Here is a 22,562-nt window from a genome sequence, read left to right on the forward strand (position 1 = left end):
CCATCAGGGGAACACACTCTCCTCACTTATACTGTTCACCTGGTAACATGTACCGTGTATATTAAACCATCAGGGGAACACACTCTCCTCAATTATACATTTCACTTGGTGACATGTCCCGTGTGTATTGAACAATCAGGGGAACACACTCTCCTCCCTTATACTGTTCACCTGATAACATGTCCCGTGTGTATTAAACCACAAGGGGAACACACTCTCCTCACTTATACTGTTCACCTGGTAACATGTCCCGTGTGTATTAAACAATCAGGGGAACGCATTCTCCTCACTTATACTGTTCACCTGGTAACATGTCCCGTGTGTATTAAACAATCAGGGGAACACACTCTCCTCACTTATACTGTTCACCTGGTAACATGTCCCGTGTGTATTAAACAATCAGGGGAACGCATTCTCCTCACTTATACTGTTCACTTGGTAACATGTCCCGTGCGTATTAAACAATCAGGGAAACACACTCTCCTCACTTATACTATTCACCTGGTAACATGTCCTGTGTATATTAAACAATCAGGGGAACACACTCTCCTCCCTTATACTGTTCACCTGATAACATGTCCCGTGTGTATTAAACCACAAGGGGAACACACTCTCCTCACTTATACTGTTCACCTGGGAACATGTCCCGTGTATATTAAACCATCAGGGGAACACACTCTCCTCACTTATACTGTTCACCTGGCCACATGTTCCGTGTATATTAAACAATCAGGGGAACACACTCTCCTCAATTATACATTTCACTTGGTGACATGTCCCGTGTGTATTGAACAATCAGGGGAACACACTCTTCTCACTTATACTGTTCACCTGGTAACATGTCCCGTGTGTATTGAACAATCAGGGGAACACACTCTCCTCACTTATACTGTTCACCTGGTAACATGTCCCGTGCGTATTAAACAATCAGGGGAACACATTCTCCTCTCTTATACTGTTCACTTGGTAAAATGTCCCGTCCGTATTAAACCAACAGGGGAACACATTCTCCTCACTTATACTGTTCACCTGGTAACATGTCCCGTGTGTATTAAACAATCAGGGGAACGCACTCTCCTCACTTATACTGTTCACCTGGTAACATGTCCCGTGTGTATTAAACAAACAGGGGAACACATTCTCCTCACTTATACTGTTCACCTGGTAACATGTCCCGTGTGTATTAAACAATCAGGGGAACACATTCTCCTCACTTATACTGTTCACTTGGTAACATGTCCCGTGCGTATTAAACAAACAGGGGAACACATTCTCCTCACTTATACTGTTCACCTGGTAACATGTCCTGTGTGTATTAAACAATCAGGGGAACACATTCTCCTCACTTATACTGTTCACTTGGTAACATGTCCCGTGCGTATTAAACAAACAGGGAACACATTTTCCTCACTTATACTGTTCACCTGGAAACATGTCCCGTGTGTATTAAACAAACAGGGGAACACATTCTCCTCACTTATACTGTTCACCTGGTAACATGTCCCGTGTGTATTAAACAATCAGGGGAACACATTCTCCTCACTTATACTGTTCACTTGGTAACATGTCCCGTGCGTATTAAACAAACAGGGGAACACATTTTCCTCACTTATACTGTTCACCTGGAAACATGTCACGTGTGTATTAAACAAACAGGGGAACACATTCTCCTCACTTATACTGTTCACCTGGTAACATGTCCCGTGTGTATTAAACAATCAGGGGAACACATTCTCCTCACTTATACTGTTCACCTGGTAACATGTCCCGTGCGTATTAAACAATCAGGGGAACACATTCTCCTCACTTCTACTGTTCACCTGGTAACATGTCCCGTGCGTATTAAACAATCAGGGGAACACACTCTCCTCACTTATACTGTTCACCTGGTAACATGTCCTGTGTATATTAAAACATCAGGGGAATACACTCTCCTCACATATACTGTTCACCTGGTAACATGTCCCGTGTGCATTAAACAATCAGGGGAACACACTCTCCTCACTTATACCGTTCACCTGATAACATGTCCCGTGTGTATTAAACCATCAGGGGAACACACTCTCCTCACTTATACTGTTTACCTGGTAACATGTCCCGTGTATATTAAATCATCAGGGGAACACACTCTCCTCACTTATACTGTTCACCTAGTCACATGTCCCGTGTATATTAAACAATCTGGGGAACACACTCTCCTGACTTATATTGTTCACCTGGTAACATGTCCCGTGTATATTAAACCATCAGGGGAACACACTCTCCTCACTTATACTGTTCACCTGGTAACATATCCCGCGTATATTAAACCATCAGGGGAACACACTCTCCTCACTTACACTGTTCACCTGGTAAAATGTCTTGTGTGCATTAAACCATCAGGGGAACACACTCTCCTCACTTATACTGTTCACCTGGTAACATGTCCTGTGTGCATTAAACCATCAGGGGAACACACTCTCCTCACTTATACTGTTCACCTGGTAACATGTACCGTGTATATTAAACCATCAGGGGAACACACTCTCCTCAATTATACATTTCACTTGGTGACATGTCCCGTGTGTATTGAACAATCAGGGGAACACACTCTCCTCCCTTATACTGTTCACCTGATAACATGTCCCGTGTGTATTAAACCACAAGGGGAACACACTCTCCTCACTTATACTGTTCACCTGGTAACATGTCCCGTGTGTATTAAACAATCAGGGGAACGCATTCTCCTCACTTATACTGTTCACCTGGTAACATGTCCCGTGTGTATTAAACAATCAGGGGAACACACTCTCCTCACTTATACTGTTCACCTGGTAACATGTCCCGTGTGTATTAAACAATCAGGGGAACGCATTCTCCTCACTTATACTGTTCACTTGGTAACATGTCCCGTGCGTATTAAACAATCAGGGAAACACACTCTCCTCACTTATACTATTCACCTGGTAACATGTCCTGTGTATATTAAACAATCAGGGGAACACACTCTCCTCCCTTATACTGTTCACCTGATAACATGTCCCGTGTGTATTAAACCACAAGGGGAACACACTCTCCTCACTTATACTGTTCACCTGGGAACATGTCCCGTGTATATTAAACCATCAGGGGAACACACTCTCCTCACTTATACTGTTCACCTGGCCACATGTTCCGTGTATATTAAACAATCAGGGGAACACACTCTCCTCAATTATACATTTCACTTGGTGACATGTCCCGTGTGTATTGAACAATCAGGGGAACACACTCTTCTCACTTATACTGTTCACCTGGTAACATGTCCCGTGTGTATTGAACAATCAGGGGAACACACTCTCCTCACTTATACTGTTCACCTGGTAACATGTCCCGTGCGTATTAAACAATCAGGGGAACACATTCTCCTCTCTTATACTGTTCACTTGGTAAAATGTCCCGTCCGTATTAAACCAACAGGGGAACACATTCTCCTCACTTATACTGTTCACCTGGTAACATGTCCCGTGTGTATTAAACAATCAGGGGAACGCACTCTCCTCACTTATACTGTTCACCTGGTAACATGTCCCGTGTGTATTAAACAAACAGGGGAACACATTCTCCTCACTTATACTGTTCACCTGGTAACATGTCCCGTGTGTATTAAACAATCAGGGGAACACATTCTCCTCACTTATACTGTTCACTTGGTAACATGTCCCGTGCGTATTAAACAAACAGGGGAACACATTCTCCTCACTTATACTGTTCACCTGGTAACATGTCCTGTGTGTATTAAACAATCAGGGGAACACATTCTCCTCACTTATACTGTTCACTTGGTAACATGTCCCGTGCGTATTAAACAAACAGGGAACACATTTTCCTCACTTATACTGTTCACCTGGAAACATGTCCCGTGTGTATTAAACAAACAGGGGAACACATTCTCCTCACTTATACTGTTCACCTGGTAACATGTCCCGTGTGTATTAAACAATCAGGGGAACACATTCTCCTCACTTATACTGTTCACTTGGTAACATGTCCCGTGCGTATTAAACAAACAGGGGAACACATTTTCCTCACTTATACTGTTCACCTGGAAACATGTCACGTGTGTATTAAACAAACAGGGGAACACATTCTCCTCACTTATACTGTTCACCTGGTAACATGTCCCGTGTGTATTAAACAATCAGGGGAACACATTCTCCTCACTTATACTGTTCACCTGGTAACATGTCCCGTGCGTATTAAACAATCAGGGGAACACATTCTCCTCACTTCTACTGTTCACCTGGTAACATGTCCCGTGCGTATTAAACAATCAGGGGAACACACTCTCCTCACTTATACTGTTCACCTGGTAACATGTCCTGTGTATATTAAAACATCAGGGGAATACACTCTCCTCACATATACTGTTCACCTGGTAACATGTCCCGTGTGCATTAAACAATCAGGGGAACACACTCTCCTCACTTATACCGTTCACCTGATAACATGTCCCGTGTGTATTAAACCATCAGGGGAACACACTCTCCTCACTTATACTGTTTACCTGGTAACATGTCCCGTGTATATTAAATCATCAGGGGAACACACTCTCCTCACTTATACTGTTCACCTAGTCACATGTCCCGTGTATATTAAACAATCTGGGGAACACACTCTCCTGACTTATATTGTTCACCTGGTAACATGTCCCGTGTATATTAAACCATCAGGGGAACACACTCTCCTCACTTATACTGTTCACCTGGTAACATATCCCGCGTATATTAAACCATCAGGGGAACACACTCTCCTCACTTACACTGTTCACCTGGTAAAATGTCTTGTGTGCATTAAACCATCAGGGGAACACACTCTCCTCACTTATACTGTTCACCTGGTAACATGTCCTGTGTGCATTAAACCATCAGGGGAACACACTCTCCTCACTTACAGTGTTCACCTGGTAAAATGTCTTGTGTGCATTAAACCATCAGGGGAACACACTCTCCTCACTTATACTGTTCACCTGGTAACATGTCCCGTGCGTATTAAACCATCAGGTGAACACACTCGCCATACTTATACTGTTCATCTGGTAACATGTCCCGTGTATATTAAACCATCAGGGGAACACACTGTCCTCACTTATACTGTTCCCCTGGTAACATGTCCCGTGTATATTAAACCATCAGGGGAACACATTCTCCTCACTTATACTGTTCACCTGGCAACATGTCCCGTGTATATTAAACCATCAGAGGAACACACTCTCCTCACTTATACTGTTCACCTGGTAACATGTCCTGTGTGCATTAAAACATCAGGGGAATACACTCTCCTCACTTATACTGTTCATCTGGTAACATATCCCGTCAGTATTAAACCATCAGGGGAACACACTCTCCTCACTTATACTGTTCACCTGGTAACATGTCCTTTGCATATTTAACCATCAGGGGAAAACATTCTGCTCACTTCTACTGTTCACCTGGTGACATGTCCCGTGTATATGAAACCATCAGGGGAACACACTCTCCTCACTTATACTGTTCAGCTGGTAACATGTCCCGTGTGCATTAAACAATCAGGGGAACACACTATTCTCACTTATACTGTTCACCTGGTAACATGTCCCGTGTGTATTAAACCATAAGGGGAACACACTCTCCTCACTTATACTGTTCACCTGGAAACATGTCCCGTGTATATTAAACCATCAGGGGAACACACTCTCCTCACTTATACTGTTCACCTGGTAACATGTTTCGTGTATATTAAACCATCAGGGGAACACACTCTCCTCAATTATACATTTCACTTGATGACATGTCCCGTGTATATTAAACAATCAGGGGAACACATTCTCCTCACTTATACTGTTCACCTGGTAACATGTCCCATGTATATGAAACCATCAGGGGAACACACTCTCCTCACTTATACTGTTCAGCTGGTAACATGTCCCGTGTGTATTAAACAATCAGGGGAACCCATTCTCCTCATTTATACTGTTCCCCTGGTGACATGTCCTGTCAGTATTAAACAATCAGGGGAACACAATCTCCTCACTTATACTGTTCACCTGGTAACATGCCCTCTGTGTATTAAACCATCAGGAGAACACACTCTCCTCACATATACTGTTTACCTGGTAACATGCCCTCTGTGTATTAAACCATCAGGGGAACACACTCTCCTCACTTATACTGTTCACCTGGTAACATGTCCCATGACTATTGAACAATCAGGGGAACACATTCTCCTCACTTATACTGTTCACTTGGTAAAATGTCTCGTGCGTATTAAACCATCAGGGGAACACACTCTCCTCAATTATACTGTTCACCTGGTAACATGTCCCGTGTGTATTAAACAATCAGGGGAACGCACTCTCCTCACTTATACTGTTCACTTGGTAACATGTCCCGTGTGTATTAAACAATCAGGGGAACACATTCTCCTCACTTATACTGTTCACTTGGCAACATGTCCAGTGCGTATTAAACAAACAGGGGAACACATTCTCCTCACTTATACTGTTCACCTGGAAACATGTCCCGTGTGTATTAAACAAACAGGGGAACGCATTCTCCTCACTTATACTGTTCAGCTGGTAACATGTCCCGTGTGTATTAAACAATCAGGGGAACACATTCTCCTCACTTATACTGTTCACTTGGTAACATGTCCTGTGCGTATTAAACAAACAGGGGAACACATTCTCCTCACTTCTACTGTTCACCTGGTAACATGTTCCGTGCGTATTAAACAATCAGGGGAACACACTCTCCTCACTTATACTGTTCACCTGGTAACATGTCCCATGTGTATTAAACAATCAGGGGAACACACTCTCCTCACTTATACAGTTCACCTGGTAACATGCCCTGTGTATATTAAACCAACAGGGGAACACACTCTCCTCACTTATACTGTTTACCTGGTAACATGTCCCTTGTATATTAAACCATCAGGGGAACACACTCTCCTCACTTATACTGTTCACCTAGTCACATGTCCCGTGCATATTAAACAATCTGGGGAACACACTCTCCTCACTTATACTGTTCACCTGGTAACATGTCCCGTGTATATTAAACCATCAGGGGAACACACTCTCCTCACTTATACTGTTCACCTGGTAACATATCCCGTGTATATTAAACCATCAGGGGAACACACTCTCCTCACTTACACTGTTCACCTGGTAAAATGTCTTGTGTGCATTAAACCATCAGGGGAACACACTCTCCTCACTTATACAGTTCACTTGGTGACATGTCCCGTGCGTATTAAACCATCAGGTGAACACACTCGCCTCACTTATACTGTTCATCTGGTAACATGTCCCGTGTATATTAAACCATCAGGGGAACACACTCTCCTCACTTATACTGTTCACCTGGTAACATGTCCCGTGTATATTAAACCATCAGGGGAACACATTCTCCTCACTTATACTGTTCACCTGGTAACATGTCCCGTGTATATTAAACCATCAGGGGAACACATTCTCCTCACTTATACTGTTCACCTGGTAACATGTCCCGTGTATATTAAACCATCAGGGGAACACATTCTCCTCACTTATACTGTTCCCCTGGTGACATGTCCTGTCAGTATTAAACAATCAGGGGAACACATTCTCCTCACTTATACTGTTCACCTGGTAACATGTCCCGTGTATATTAAACCATCAGGGGAACACATTCTCCTCACTTATACTGTTCACCTGGTAACATGTCCCGTGCGTATTAAACAATCAGGGGAACACATTCTCCTCACTTCTACTGTTCACCTGGTAACATGTCCCGTGCGTATTAAACAATCAGGGGAACACACTCTCCTCACTTATACTGTTCACCTGGTAACATGTCCTGTGTATATTAAAACATCAGGGGAATACACTCTCCTCACATATACTGTTCACCTGGTAACATGTCCCGTGTGCATTAAACAATCAGGGGAACACACTCTCCTCACTTATACCGTTCACCTGATAACATGTCCCGTGTGTATTAAACCATCAGGGGAACACACTCTCCTCACTTATACTGTTTACCTGGTAACATGTCCCGTGTATATTAAATCATCAGGGGAACACACTCTCCTCACTTATACTGTTCACCTAGTCACATGTCCCGTGTATATTAAACAATCTGGGGAACACACTCTCCTGACTTATATTGTTCACCTGGTAACATGTCCCGTGTATATTAAACCATCAGGGGAACACACTCTCCTCACTTATACTGTTCACCTGGTAACATATCCCGCGTATATTAAACCATCAGGGGAACACACTCTCCTCACTTACACTGTTCACCTGGTAAAATGTCTTGTGTGCATTAAACCATCAGGGGAACACACTCTCCTCACTTATACTGTTCACCTGGTAACATGTCCTGTGTGCATTAAACCATCAGGGGAACACACTCTCCTCACTTACAGTGTTCACCTGGTAAAATGTCTTGTGTGCATTAAACCATCAGGGGAACACACTCTCCTCACTTATACTGTTCACCTGGTAACATGTCCCGTGCGTATTAAACCATCAGGTGAACACACTCGCCATACTTATACTGTTCATCTGGTAACATGTCCCGTGTATATTAAACCATCAGGGGAACACACTGTCCTCACTTATACTGTTCCCCTGGTAACATGTCCCGTGTATATTAAACCATCAGGGGAACACATTCTCCTCACTTATACTGTTCACCTGGCAACATGTCCCGTGTATATTAAACCATCAGAGGAACACACTCTCCTCACTTATACTGTTCACCTGGTAACATGTCCTGTGTGCATTAAAACATCAGGGGAATACACTCTCCTCACTTATACTGTTCATCTGGTAACATATCCCGTCAGTATTAAACCATCAGGGGAACACACTCTCCTCACTTATACTGTTCACCTGGTAACATGTCCTTTGCATATTTAACCATCAGGGGAAAACATTCTGCTCACTTCTACTGTTCACCTGGTGACATGTCCCGTGTATATGAAACCATCAGGGGAACACACTCTCCTCACTTATACTGTTCAGCTGGTAACATGTCCCGTGTGCATTAAACAATCAGGGGAACACACTATTCTCACTTATACTGTTCACCTGGTAACATGTCCCGTGTGTATTAAACCATAAGGGGAACACACTCTCCTCACTTATACTGTTCACCTGGAAACATGTCCCGTGTATATTAAACCATCAGGGGAACACACTCTCCTCACTTATACTGTTCACCTGGTAACATGTTTCGTGTATATTAAACCATCAGGGGAACACACTCTCCTCAATTATACATTTCACTTGATGACATGTCCCGTGTATATTAAACAATCAGGGGAACACATTCTCCTCACTTATACTGTTCACCTGGTAACATGTCCCATGTATATGAAACCATCAGGGGAACACACTCTCCTCACTTATACTGTTCAGCTGGTAACATGTCCCGTGTGTATTAAACAATCAGGGGAACCCATTCTCCTCATTTATACTGTTCCCCTGGTGACATGTCCTGTCAGTATTAAACAATCAGGGGAACCCATTCTCCTCATTTATACTGTTCACCTGGTAACATGCCCTCTGTGTATTAAACCATCAGGAGAACACACTCTCCTCACATATACTGTTTACCTGGTAACATGTCCCGTGTGTATTAAACCATCAGGGGAACACACTCTCCTCACTTATACTGTTCACCTGGTAAGATGTCCCGTGCGTATTAAACAATCAGGGGAACACATTCTCCTCACTTATACTGTTCACTTGGTAAAATGTCTCGTGCGTATTAAACCATCAGGGGAACACACTCTCCTCAATTATACTGTTCACCTGGTAACATGTCCCGTGTGTATTAAACAATCAGGGGAACGCACTCTCCTCACTTATACTGTTCACTTGGTAACATGTCCCGTGTGTATTAAACAATCAGGGGAACACATTCTCCTCACTTATACTGTTCACCTGGTAACATGTCCCGTGTATATTCAACCATCAGGGGAACACACTCTCCTCACTTATACTGTTCACCTGGTAAGATGTCCCGTGCGTATTAAACAATCAGGGGAACACATTCTCCTCACTTATACTGTTCACTTGGTAAAATGTCTCGTGCGTATTAAACCATCAGGGGAACACACTCTCCTCAATTATACTGTTCACCTGGTAACATGTCCCGTGTGTATTAAACAATCAGGGGAACACACTCTCCTCACTTATACTGTTCACTTGGCAACATGTCCAGTGCGTATTAAACAAACAGGGGAACACATTCTCCTCACTTATACTGTTCACCTGGAAACATGTCCCGTGTGTATTAAACAAACAGGGGAACGCATTCTCCTCACTTATACTGTTCAGCTGGTAACATGTCCCGTGTGTATTAAACAATCAGGGGAACACATTCTCCTCACTTATACTGTTCACTTGGTAACATGTCCTGTGCGTATTAAACAAACAGGGGAACACATTCTCCTCACTTCTACTGTTCACCTGGTAACATGTTCCGTGCGTATTAAACAATCAGGGGAACACACTCTCCTCACTTATACTGTTCACCTGGTAACATGTCCCATGTGTATTAAACAATCAGGGGAACACACTCTCCTCACTTATACAGTTCACCTGGTAACATGCCCTGTGTATATTAAACCAACAGGGGAACACACTCTCCTCACTTATACTGTTTACCTGGTAACATGTCCCTTGTATATTAAACCATCAGGGGAACACACTCTCCTCACTTATACTGTTCACCTAGTCACATGTCCCGTGCATATTAAACAATCTGGGGAACACACTCTCCTCACTTATACTGTTCACCTGGTAACATGTCCCGTGTATATTAAACCATCAGGGGAACACACTCTCCTCACTTACACTGTTCACCTGGTAAAATGTCTTGTGTGCATTAAACCATCAGGGGAACACACTCTCCTCACTTATACAGTTCACTTGGTGACATGTCCCGTGCGTATTAAACCATCAGGTGAACACACTCGCCTCACTTATACTGTTCATCTGGTAACATGTCCCGTGTATATTAAACCATCAGGGGAACACACTCTCCTCACTTATACTGTTCACCTGGTAACATGTCCCGTGTATATTAAACCATCAGGGGAACACATTCTCCTCACTTATACTGTTCACCTGGTAACATGTCCCGTGTATATTAAACCATCAGGGGAACACATTCTCCTCACTTATACTGTTCACCTGGTAACATGTCCCGTGTATATTAAACCATCAGGGGAACACATTCTCCTCACTTATACTGTTCCCCTGGTGACATGTCCTGTCAGTATTAAACAATCAGGGGAACACAATCTCCTCACTTATACTGTTCACCGGGTAACATGTCCTGTGTGTATTAAAACATCAGGGGAACACACTCTCCTCACTTATACTGTTCACCTGGTAACATGTCCTGTGTGTATTAAACCATCAGGGGAACACAATCTACTCACTTATACTGTTCACCTGGTAACATGCCCTCTGTATATTAAATCATCAGGGGAACACACTCTCCTCACATATACTGTTTACCTGGTAACATGTCCCGTGTATATTAAACAATCAGGGGAACACATTCTCCTCACTTATACTGTTCACCTGGTAACATGTCCCGTGAATATTAAACCATCAGGGGAACACACTCTCCTCAATTATACATTTCACTTGATGACATGTCCCGTGTATATTAAACAATCAGGGGAACACATTCTCCTCACTTATACTGTTCACCTGGTAACATGTCCCGTGAATATTAAACAATCAGGGGAACACACTCTCCTCAATTATACATTTCACTTGATGACATGTCCCGTGTATATTAAACCATCAGGGGAACACACTCGCCTCACTTATACTGTTCACCTGGTAACATGTCCCGTGAATATTAAACCAACAGGGGAACACATTCTCCTCAATTATACTGTTCACCTGGTAACATGTCCCGTGTGTATTAAACAATCAGGGGAACGCACTCTCCTCACTTATACTGTTCACTTGGTAACATGTCCCGTGTGTATTAAACAATCAGGGGAACACATTCTCCTCACTTATACTGTTCACTTGGCAACATGTCCAGTGCGTATTAAACAAACAGGGGAACACATTCTCCTCACTTATACTGTTCACCTGGAAACATGTCCCGTGTGTATTAAACAAACAGGGGAACGCATTCTCCTCACTTATACTGTTCACCTGGTAACATGTCCCGTGTGTATTAAACAATCAGGGGAACACATTCTCCTCACTTATACTGTTCACTTGGTAACATGTCCTGTGCGTATTAAACAAACAGGGGAACACATTCTCCTCACTTCTACTGTTCACCTGGTAACATGTCCCGTGCGTATTAAACAATCAGGGGAACACACTCTCCTCACTTATACTGTTCACCTGGTAACATGTCCCATGTGTATTAAACAATCAGGGGAACACACTCTCCTCACTTATACTGTTCACCTGGTAACATGCCCTGTGTATATTAAACCATCAGGGGAACACACTCTCCTCACTTATACTGTTTACCTGGTAACATGTCCCTTGTATATTAAACCATCAGGGGAACACACTCTCCTCACTTATACTGTTCACCTAGTCACATGTCCCGTGCATATTAAACAATCTGGGGAACACACTCTCCTCACTTATACTGTTCACCTGGTAACATGTCCCGTGTATATCAAACCATCAGGGGAACACACTCTCCTCACTTATACTGTTCACCTGGTAACATATCCCGTGTATATTAAACCATCAGGGGAACACACTCTCCTCACTTACACTGTTCACCTGGTAAAATGTCTTGTGTGCATTAAACCATCAGGGGAACACACTCTCCTCACTTATACAGTTCACTTGGTGACATGTCCCGTGCGTATTAAACCATCAGGTGAACACACTCGCCTCACTTATACTGTTCATCTGGTAACATGTCCCGTGTATATTAAACCATCAGGGGAACACACTCTCCTCACTTATACTGTTCACCTGGTAACATGTCCCGTGTATATTAAACCATCAGGGGAACACATTCTCCTCACTTATACTGTTCACCTGGTAACATGTCCCGTGTATATTAAACCATCATGGGAACACATTCTCCTCACTTATACTGTTCACCTGGTAACATGTCCCGTGTATATTAAACCATCAGGGGAACACATTCTCCTCACTTATACTGTTCCCCTGGTGACATGTCCTGTCAGTATTAAACAATCAGGGGAACACAATCTCCTCACTTATACTGTTCACCGGGTAACATGTCCTGTGTGTATTAAAACATCAGGGGAACACACTCTCCTCACTTATACTGTTCACCTGGTAACATGTCCTGTGTGTATTAAACCATCAGGGGAACACAATCTACTCACTTATACTGTTCACCTGGTAACATGCCCTCTGTATATTAAATCATCAGGGGAACACACTCTCCTCACATATACTGTTTACCTGGTAACATGTCCCGTGTATATTAAACCATCAGGGGAACACACTCGCCTCACTTATACTGTTCACCTGGTAACATGTCCCGTGAATATTAAACCATCAGGGGAAGACATTCTCCTCACTTATACTGTTCACCTGGTAACATGTCCCGTGCGTATTAAACAATCAGGGGAACACATTCTCCTCACTTAGACTGTTCACCTGGTAACATGTCCCGTGTATATTAAACAATCAGGGGAACGCACTCTCCTCACTTATGCTGTTCACTTGTTAACATGTCCCGTGTATATTAAACAATCAGGGGAACACACTCTCCTCACTTATACTGTTCACCTGGAAACATGTCCCGTGTGTATTAAACAAACAGGGGAACACATTCTCCTCACTTATACTGTTCACCTGGTAACATGTCCCGTGTGTATTAAACAATCAGGGGAACACATTCACCTCACTTATACTGTTCACTTGGTAAAATGTCCCGTGTGTATTAAACAATCAGGGGAACACACTCTCCTCACTTATACTGTTCACTTGGTAACATGTCCCGTGTATATTAAACAATCAGGGGAACACACTCTCCTCACTTATACTGTTCACCTGGTAACATGTCCCGTGTGTATTAAACAAACAGGGGAACACACTCTCCTCACTTATACTGTTCACTTGGTAACATGTCCCGTGTATATTAAACAATCAGGGGAACACACTCTCCTCACTTATACTGTTCACCTGGTAACATGTCCCGTGTGTATTAAACAAACAGGGGAACACACTCTCCTCACTTATACTTTTCACCTGGAAACATGTCCCGTGTGTATTAATCAAACAGGGGAACACATTCTCCTCACTTATACTGTTCACCTGGTAACATGTCCCGTGTGTATTAAACAATCAGGGGAACACATTTTCCTCACTTATACTGTTCACCTGGTAACATGTCCCGTGCGTATTAAACAATCAGGGGAACAGATTCTCCTCACTTATACTGTTCACTTGGTAACATGTCCCGTGCGTATTAAACCAACAGGGGAACACATTCTCCTCACTTATACTGTTCACATGGTAACATGTCCCGTTTGTATTAAACAAACAGGGGAACACATTCTTCTCACTTATACTGTTCACCTGGTAACATGTCCCGTGTGTATTAAACAATCAGGGGAACAGACTCTCCTCACTTATACTGTTCACCTGGTAACATGCCCTGTGTATATTAAACCATCAGGGGAACACACTCTCCTCACTTATACTGTTTACCTGGTAACATGTCCCTTGTATATTAAACCATCAGGGGAACACACTCTCCTCACTTGTACTGTTCACCTAGTCACATGTCCCGTGCATATTAAACAATCTGGGGAACACACTCTCCTCACTTATACTGTTCACCTGGTAACATGTCCCGTGTATATTAAACCATCAGGGGAACACACTCTCCTCACTTATACTTTTCACCTGGAAACATGTCCCGTGTGTATTAATCAAACAGGGGAACACATTCTCCTCACTTATACTGTTCACCTGGTAACATGTCCCGTGTGTATTAAACAATCAGGGGAACACATTTTCCTCACTTATACTGTTCACCTGGTAACATGTCCCGTGCGTATTAAACAATCAGGGGAACAGATTCTCCTCACTTATACTGTTCACTTGGTAACATGTCCCGTGCGTATTAAACCAACAGGGGAACACATTCTCCTCACTTATACTGTTCACATGGTAACATGTCCCGTTTGTATTAAACAAACAGGGGAACACATTCTTCTCACTTATACTGTTCACCTGGTAACATGTCCCGTGTGTATTAAACAATCAGGGGAACAGACTCTCCTCACTTATACTGTTCACCTGGTAACATGCCCTGTGTATATTAAACCATCAGGGGAACACACTCTCCTCACTTATACTGTTTACCTGGTAACATGTCCCTTGTATATTAAACCATCAGGGGAACACACTCTCCTCACTTGTACTGTTCACCTAGTCACATGTCCCGTGCATATTAAACAATCTGGGGAACACACTCTCCTCACTTATACTGTTCACCTGGTAACATGTCCCGTGTATATTAAACCATCAGGGGAACACACTCTCCTCACTTATACTGTTCACCTGGTAACATATCCCGTGTATATTAAACCATCAGGGGAACACACTCTTCTCACTTACACTGTTCACCTGGTAAAATGTCTTGTGTGCATTAAACCATCAGGGGAACACACTCTCCTCACTTATACAGTTCACTTGGTGACATGTCCCGTGCGTATTAAACCATCAGGTGAACACACTCGCCTCACTTATACTGTTCATCTGGTAACATGTCCCGTGTATATTAAACCATCAGGGGAACACACTCTCCTCACTTATACTGTTCACCTGGTAACATGTCCCGTGTATATTAAACCATCAGGGGAACACATTCTCCTCACTTATACTGTTCACCTGGTAACATGTCCCGTGTATATTAAACCATCAGGGGAACACATTCTCCTCACTTATACTGTTCACCTGGTAACATGTCCCGTGTATATTAAACCATCAGGGGAACACATTCTCCTCACTTATACTGTTCACCTGGTAACATGTCCCGTGTATATTAAACCATCAGGGGAACACATTTTCCTCACTTATACTGTTCCCCTGGTGACATGTCCTGTCAGTATTAAACAATCAGGGGAACACAATCTCCTCACTTATACTGTTCACCGGGTAACATGTCCTGTGTATATTAAAACATCAGGGGAACACACTCTCCTCACTTATACTGTTCACCTGGTAACATGTCCTGTGTGTATTAAACCATCAGGGGAACACACTCGCCTCACTTATACTGTTCACCTGGTAACATGTCCCGTGAATATTAAACCATCAGGGGAACACATTCTCCTCACTTATACTGTTCACCTGGTAACATGTCCCGTGCGTATTAAACAATCAGGGGAACACATTCTCCTCACTTATACTGTTCACCTGGTAACATGTCCCGTGTATATTAAACAATCAGGGGAACACATTCTCCTCACTTAGACTGTTCACCTGGTAACATGTCCCGTGTATATTAAACAATCAGGGGAACGCACTCTCCTCACTTATGCTGTTCACTTGTTAACATGTCCCGTGTATATTAAACAATCAGGGGAACACACTCTCCTCACTTATACTGTTCACCTGGAAACATGTCCCGTGTGTATTAAACAAACAGGGGAACACATTCTCCTCACTTATACTGTTCATCTGGTAACATGTCCCGTGTGTATTAAACAATCAGGGGAACACATTCACCTCACTTATACTGTTCACTTGGTAAAATGTCCCGTGTATATTAAACAATCAGGGGAACACACTCTCCTCACTTATACTGTTCACCTGGTAACATGTCCCGTGTGTATTAAACAAACAGGGGAACACACTCTCCTCACTTATACTGTTCACTTGGTAACATGTCCCGTGTATATTAAACAATCAGGGGAACACACTCTCCTCACTTATACTGTTCACCTGGTAACATGTCCCGTGTGTATTAAACAAACAGGGGAACACACTCTCCTCACTTATACTGTTCACCTGGAAACATGTCCCGTGTGTATTAATCAAACAGGGGAACACATTCTCCTCACTTATACTGTTCACCTGGTAACATGTCCCGTGTGTATTAAACAATCAGGGGAACACATTTTCCTCACTTATACTGTTCACCTGGTAACATGTCCCGTGCGTATTAAACAATCAGGGGAACAGATTCTCCTCACTTATACTGTTCACTTGGTAACATGTCCCGTGCGTATTAAACCAACAGGGGAACACATTCTCCTCACTTATACTGTTCACATGGTAACATGTCCCGTTTGTATTAAACAAACAGGGGAACACATTCTTCTCACTTATACTGTTCACCTGGTAACATGTCCCGTGTGTATTAAACAATCAGGGGAACAGACTCTCCTCACTTATACTGTTCACCTGGTAACATGCCCTGTGTATATTAAACCATCAGGGGAACACACTCTCCTCACTTATACTGTTTACCTGGTAACATGTCCCTTGTATATTAAACCATCAGGGGAACACACTCTCCTCACTTGTACTGTTCACCTAGTCACATGTCCCGTGCATATTAAACAATCTGGGGAACACACTCTCCTCACTTATACTGTTCACCTGGTAACATGTCCCGTGTATATTAAACCATCAGGGGAACACACTCTCCTCACTTATACTGTTCACCTGGTAACATATCCCGTGTATATTAAACCATCAGGGGAACACACTCTTCTCACTTACACTGTTCACCTGGTAAAATGTCTTGTGTGCATTAAACCATCAGGGGAACACACTCTCCTCACTTATACAGTTCACTTGGTGACATGTCCCGTGCGTATTAAACCATCAGGTGAACACACTCGCCTCACTTATACTGTTCATCTGGTAACATGTCCCGTGTATATTAAACCATCAGGGGAACACACTCTCCTCACTTATACTGTTCACCTGGTAACATGTCCCGTGTATATTAAACCATCAGGGGAACACATTCTCCTCACTTATACTGTTCACCTGGTAACATGTCCCGTGTATATTAAACCATCAGGGGAACACATTCTCCTCACTTATACTGTTCACCTGGTAACATGTCCCGTGTATATTAAACCATCAGGGGAACACATTCTCCTCACTTATACTGTTCACCTGGTAACATGTCCCGTGTATATTAAACCATCAGGGGAACACATTTTCCTCACTTATACTGTTCCCCTGGTGACATGTCCTGTCAGTATTAAACAATCAGGGGAACACAATCTCCTCACTTATACTGTTCACCGGGTAACATGTCCTGTGTGTATTAAAACATCAGGGGAACACACTCTCCTCACTTATACTGTTCACCTGGTAACATGTCCTGTGTGTATTAAACCATCAGGGGAACACAATCTCCTCACTTATACTGTTCACCTGGTAACATGCCCTCTGTATATTAAATCATCAGGGGAACACACTCTCCTTACATATAATGTTTACCTGGTAACATGTCCCGTGTATATTAAACCATCAGGGGAACACACTCGCCTCACTTATACTGTTCACCTGGTAACATGTCCCGTGAATATTAAACCATCAGGGGAACACATTCTCCTCACTTATACTGTTCACCTGGTAACATGTCCCGTGCGTATTAAACAATCAGGGGAACACATTCTCCTCACTTATACTGTTCACCTGGTAACATGTCCCGTGTATATTAAACAATCAGGGGAACACATTCTCCTCACTTAGACTGTTCACCTGGTAACATGTCCCGTGTATATTAAACAATCAGGGGAACGCACTCTCCTCACTTATGCTGTTCACTTGTTAACATGTCCCGTGTATATTAAACAATCAGGGGAACACACTCTCCTCACTTATACTGTTCACCTGGAAACATGTCCCGTGTGTATTAAACAAACAGGGGAACACATTCTCCTCACTTATACTGTTCATCTGGTAACATGTCCCGTGTGTATTAAACAATCAGGGGAACACATTCACCTCACTTATACTGTTCACTTGGTAAAATGTCCCGTGTATATTAAACAATCAGGGGAACACACTCTCCTCACTTATACTGTTCACCTGGTAACATGTCCCGTGTGTATTAAACAAACAGGGAAACACACTCTCCTCACTTATACTGTTCACTTGGTAACATGTCCCGTCTATATTAAACAATCAGGGGAACACACTCTCCTCACTTATACTGTTCACCTGGTAACATGTCCCGTGTGTATTAAACAAACATGGGATCACACTCTCCTCACTTATACTGTTCACATGGAAACATGTCCCGTGTGTATTAATCAAACAGGGGAACACATTCTCCTCACTTATACTGTTCACCTGGTAACATGTCCCGTGTGTATTAAACAATCAGGGGAACACATTCTCCTCACTTATACTGTTCACCTGGTAACATGTCCCGTGCGTATTAAACAATCAGGGGAACAGATTCTCCTCACTTATACTGTTCACTTGGTAACATGTCCCGTGCGTATTAAACCAACAGGGGAACACATTCTCCTCACTTATACTGTTCACATGGTAACATGTCCCGTGTGTATTAAACAAACAGGGGAACACATTCTTCTCACTTATACTGTTCACCTGGTAACATGTCCCGTGTGTATTAAACAATCAGGGGAACAGACTCTCCTCACTTATACTGTTCACCTGGTAACATGCCCTGCGTATATTAAACCATCAGGGGAACACACTCTCCTCACATATACTGTTTACCTGGTAACATGTCCCGTGTATATTAAACCATCAGGGGAACACACTCTCCTCACTTATACTGTTCACCTAGTCACATGTCACGTGTATATTAAACCATCAGGGGAACACACTCGCCTCACTTATACTGTTCATCTGGTAACATGTCCCGTGTATATTAAACCATCAGGGGAACACACTCTCCTCACTTATACTGTTCACCTGGTAACATGTCCTGTGTGCATTAAACCATCAGGGGAACACACTCTCCTCACTTATACTGTTCATCTGGTAACATGTCCCGTCAGTATTAAACCATCAGGGGAACACACTCTCCTCACTTATACTGTTCACCTGGTAACATGTCCTTTGCATATTTAACCATCAGGGGAAAACAATCTGCTCACTTCTACTGTTCACCTGGTGACATGTCCCGTGTGTATTAAACCATCAGGGGAACACACTCTCCTCACTTTTACTGTTCACCTGGTAACATGTCCCGTGTGTATTGAACAATCAGGGGAACACACTCTCCTCACTTATACTGTTCAACTGGTAACATGTCCCGTGTGTATTAAACCATCAGGGGAACACACTCTCCTCACTTATACTGTTCACCTGGTAACATGTCCCGTGGATATTAAACCATCAGGGGAACACACTCTCCTCACTTATACTGTTCACCTGGTAACATGTCCCGTGTATATTAAACCATCAGGGGAACACACTCTCCTCACTTATACTGTTCACCTGGTAACATGTCCAGTGCGTATTAAACAATCAGGGGAACACATTCTCCTCACTTCTACTGTTCACTTGGTAACATGTCCCATGCGTATTAAACAATCAGGGGAACACATTCTCCTCACTTCTACTGTTCACCTGGTAACATGTCCCGTGTGTATTAAACAATCAGGGGAACACATTCTCCTCACTTATACAGTTCACCTGGTAACATGTCCCGTCCGTATTAAACAATCAGGGGAACACACTCTGCTCACGAATACTGTTCACCTGGTAACATGTCCTGTGTATATTAAACCTTCAATGGAACACACTCTCCTCACTTATACTGTTCACCGGGTAACATGTCCTGTGTATATTAAAACATCAGGGGAACACACTCTCCTCACTTATACTGTTCACCTGGTAACATGCCCTGTTTATATTAAACCATCAGGGGAACACACTCTCCTCACATATACTGTTTACCTGGTAACATGTCCCGTGTATATTAAACCATCAGGGGAACACACTCTCCTCACTTACACTGTTCACCTAGTCACATGTCCCGTGTATATTAAACCATCAGGGGAACACACTCTCCTCACTTATACTGTTCATCTGGTAACATGTCCCGTGTATATTAAACCATCAGGGGAACACACTCTCCTCACTTACACTGTTCACCTAGTCACATGTCCCGTGTATATTAAACCATCAGGGGAACACACTCTCCTCACTTATACTGTTCATCTGGTAACATGTCCCGTGTATATTAAACCATCAGGGGAACACACTCTCCTCACTTATACTGTTCACCTGGTAACATGTCCCGTGTATATTAAACCATCAGGGGAACACACTCTCCTCACTTATACTGTTCACCTGGTAACATGTCCCGTGTGCATTAAACCATCAGGGGAACACACTCTCCTCACTTATACTGTTCATCTGGTAACATGTCCCGTCAGTATTAAACCATCAGGGGAACACACTCTCCTCACTTATACTGTTCATCTGGTAACATGTCCCGTCAGTATTAAACCATCAGGGGAACACACTCTCCTCACATATACTGTTCACCTGGTGACATGTCCCGTGCGTATTAAACCATCAGGGGAACACAATCTCCTCACTTATACTGTTCACCTGGTAACATGCCCTGTGTATATTAAACCATCAGGGGAACACACTCTCCTCACTTATACTGTTTACCTGGTAACATGTCCCTTGTATATTAAACCATCAGGGGAACACACTCTCCTCACTTATACTGTTCACCTAGTCACATGTCCCGTGCATATTAAACAATCTGGGGAACACACTCTCCTCACTTATACTGTTCACCTGGTAACATGTCCCGTGTATATTAAACCATCAGGGGAACACACTCTCCTCACTTATACTGTTCACCTGGTAACATATCCCGTGTATATTAAACCATCAGGGGAACACACTCTCCTCACTTACACTGTTCACCTGGTAAAATGTCTTGTGTGCATTAAACCATCAGGGGAACACACTCTCCTCACTTATACAGTTCACTTGGTGACATGTCCCGTGCGTATTAAACCATCAGGTGAACACACTCGCCTCACTTATACTGTTCATCTGGTAACATGTCCCGTGTATATTAAACCATCAGGGGAACACACTCTCCTCACTTATACTGTTCACCTGGTAACATGTCCCGTGTATATTAAACCATCAGGGGAACACATTCTCCTCACTTATACTGTTCACCTGGTAACATGTCCCGTGTATATTAAACCATCAGGGGAACACATTCTCCTCACTTATACTGTTCACCTGGTAACATGTCCCGTGTATATTAAACCATCAGGGGAACACATTCTCCTCACTTATACTGTTCCCCTGGTGACATGTCCTGTCAGTATTAAACAATCAGGGGAACACAATCTCCTCACTTATACTGTTCACCGGGTAACATGTCCTGTGTGTATTAAAACATCAGGGGAACACACTCTCCTCACTTATACTGTTCACCTGGTAACATGTCCTGTGTGTATTAAACCATCAGGGGAACACAATCTACTCACTTATACTGTTCACCTGGTAACATGCCCTCTGTATATTAAATCATCAGGGGAACACAATCTCCTCACATATACTGTTTACCTGGTAACATGTCCCGTGT

This window comes from Heterodontus francisci, unplaced genomic scaffold (assembly GCF_036365525.1).
Source record: "Heterodontus francisci isolate sHetFra1 unplaced genomic scaffold, sHetFra1.hap1 HAP1_SCAFFOLD_73, whole genome shotgun sequence".
NCBI classification, from domain to species: Eukaryota; Metazoa; Chordata; class Chondrichthyes; order Heterodontiformes; family Heterodontidae; genus Heterodontus; species Heterodontus francisci.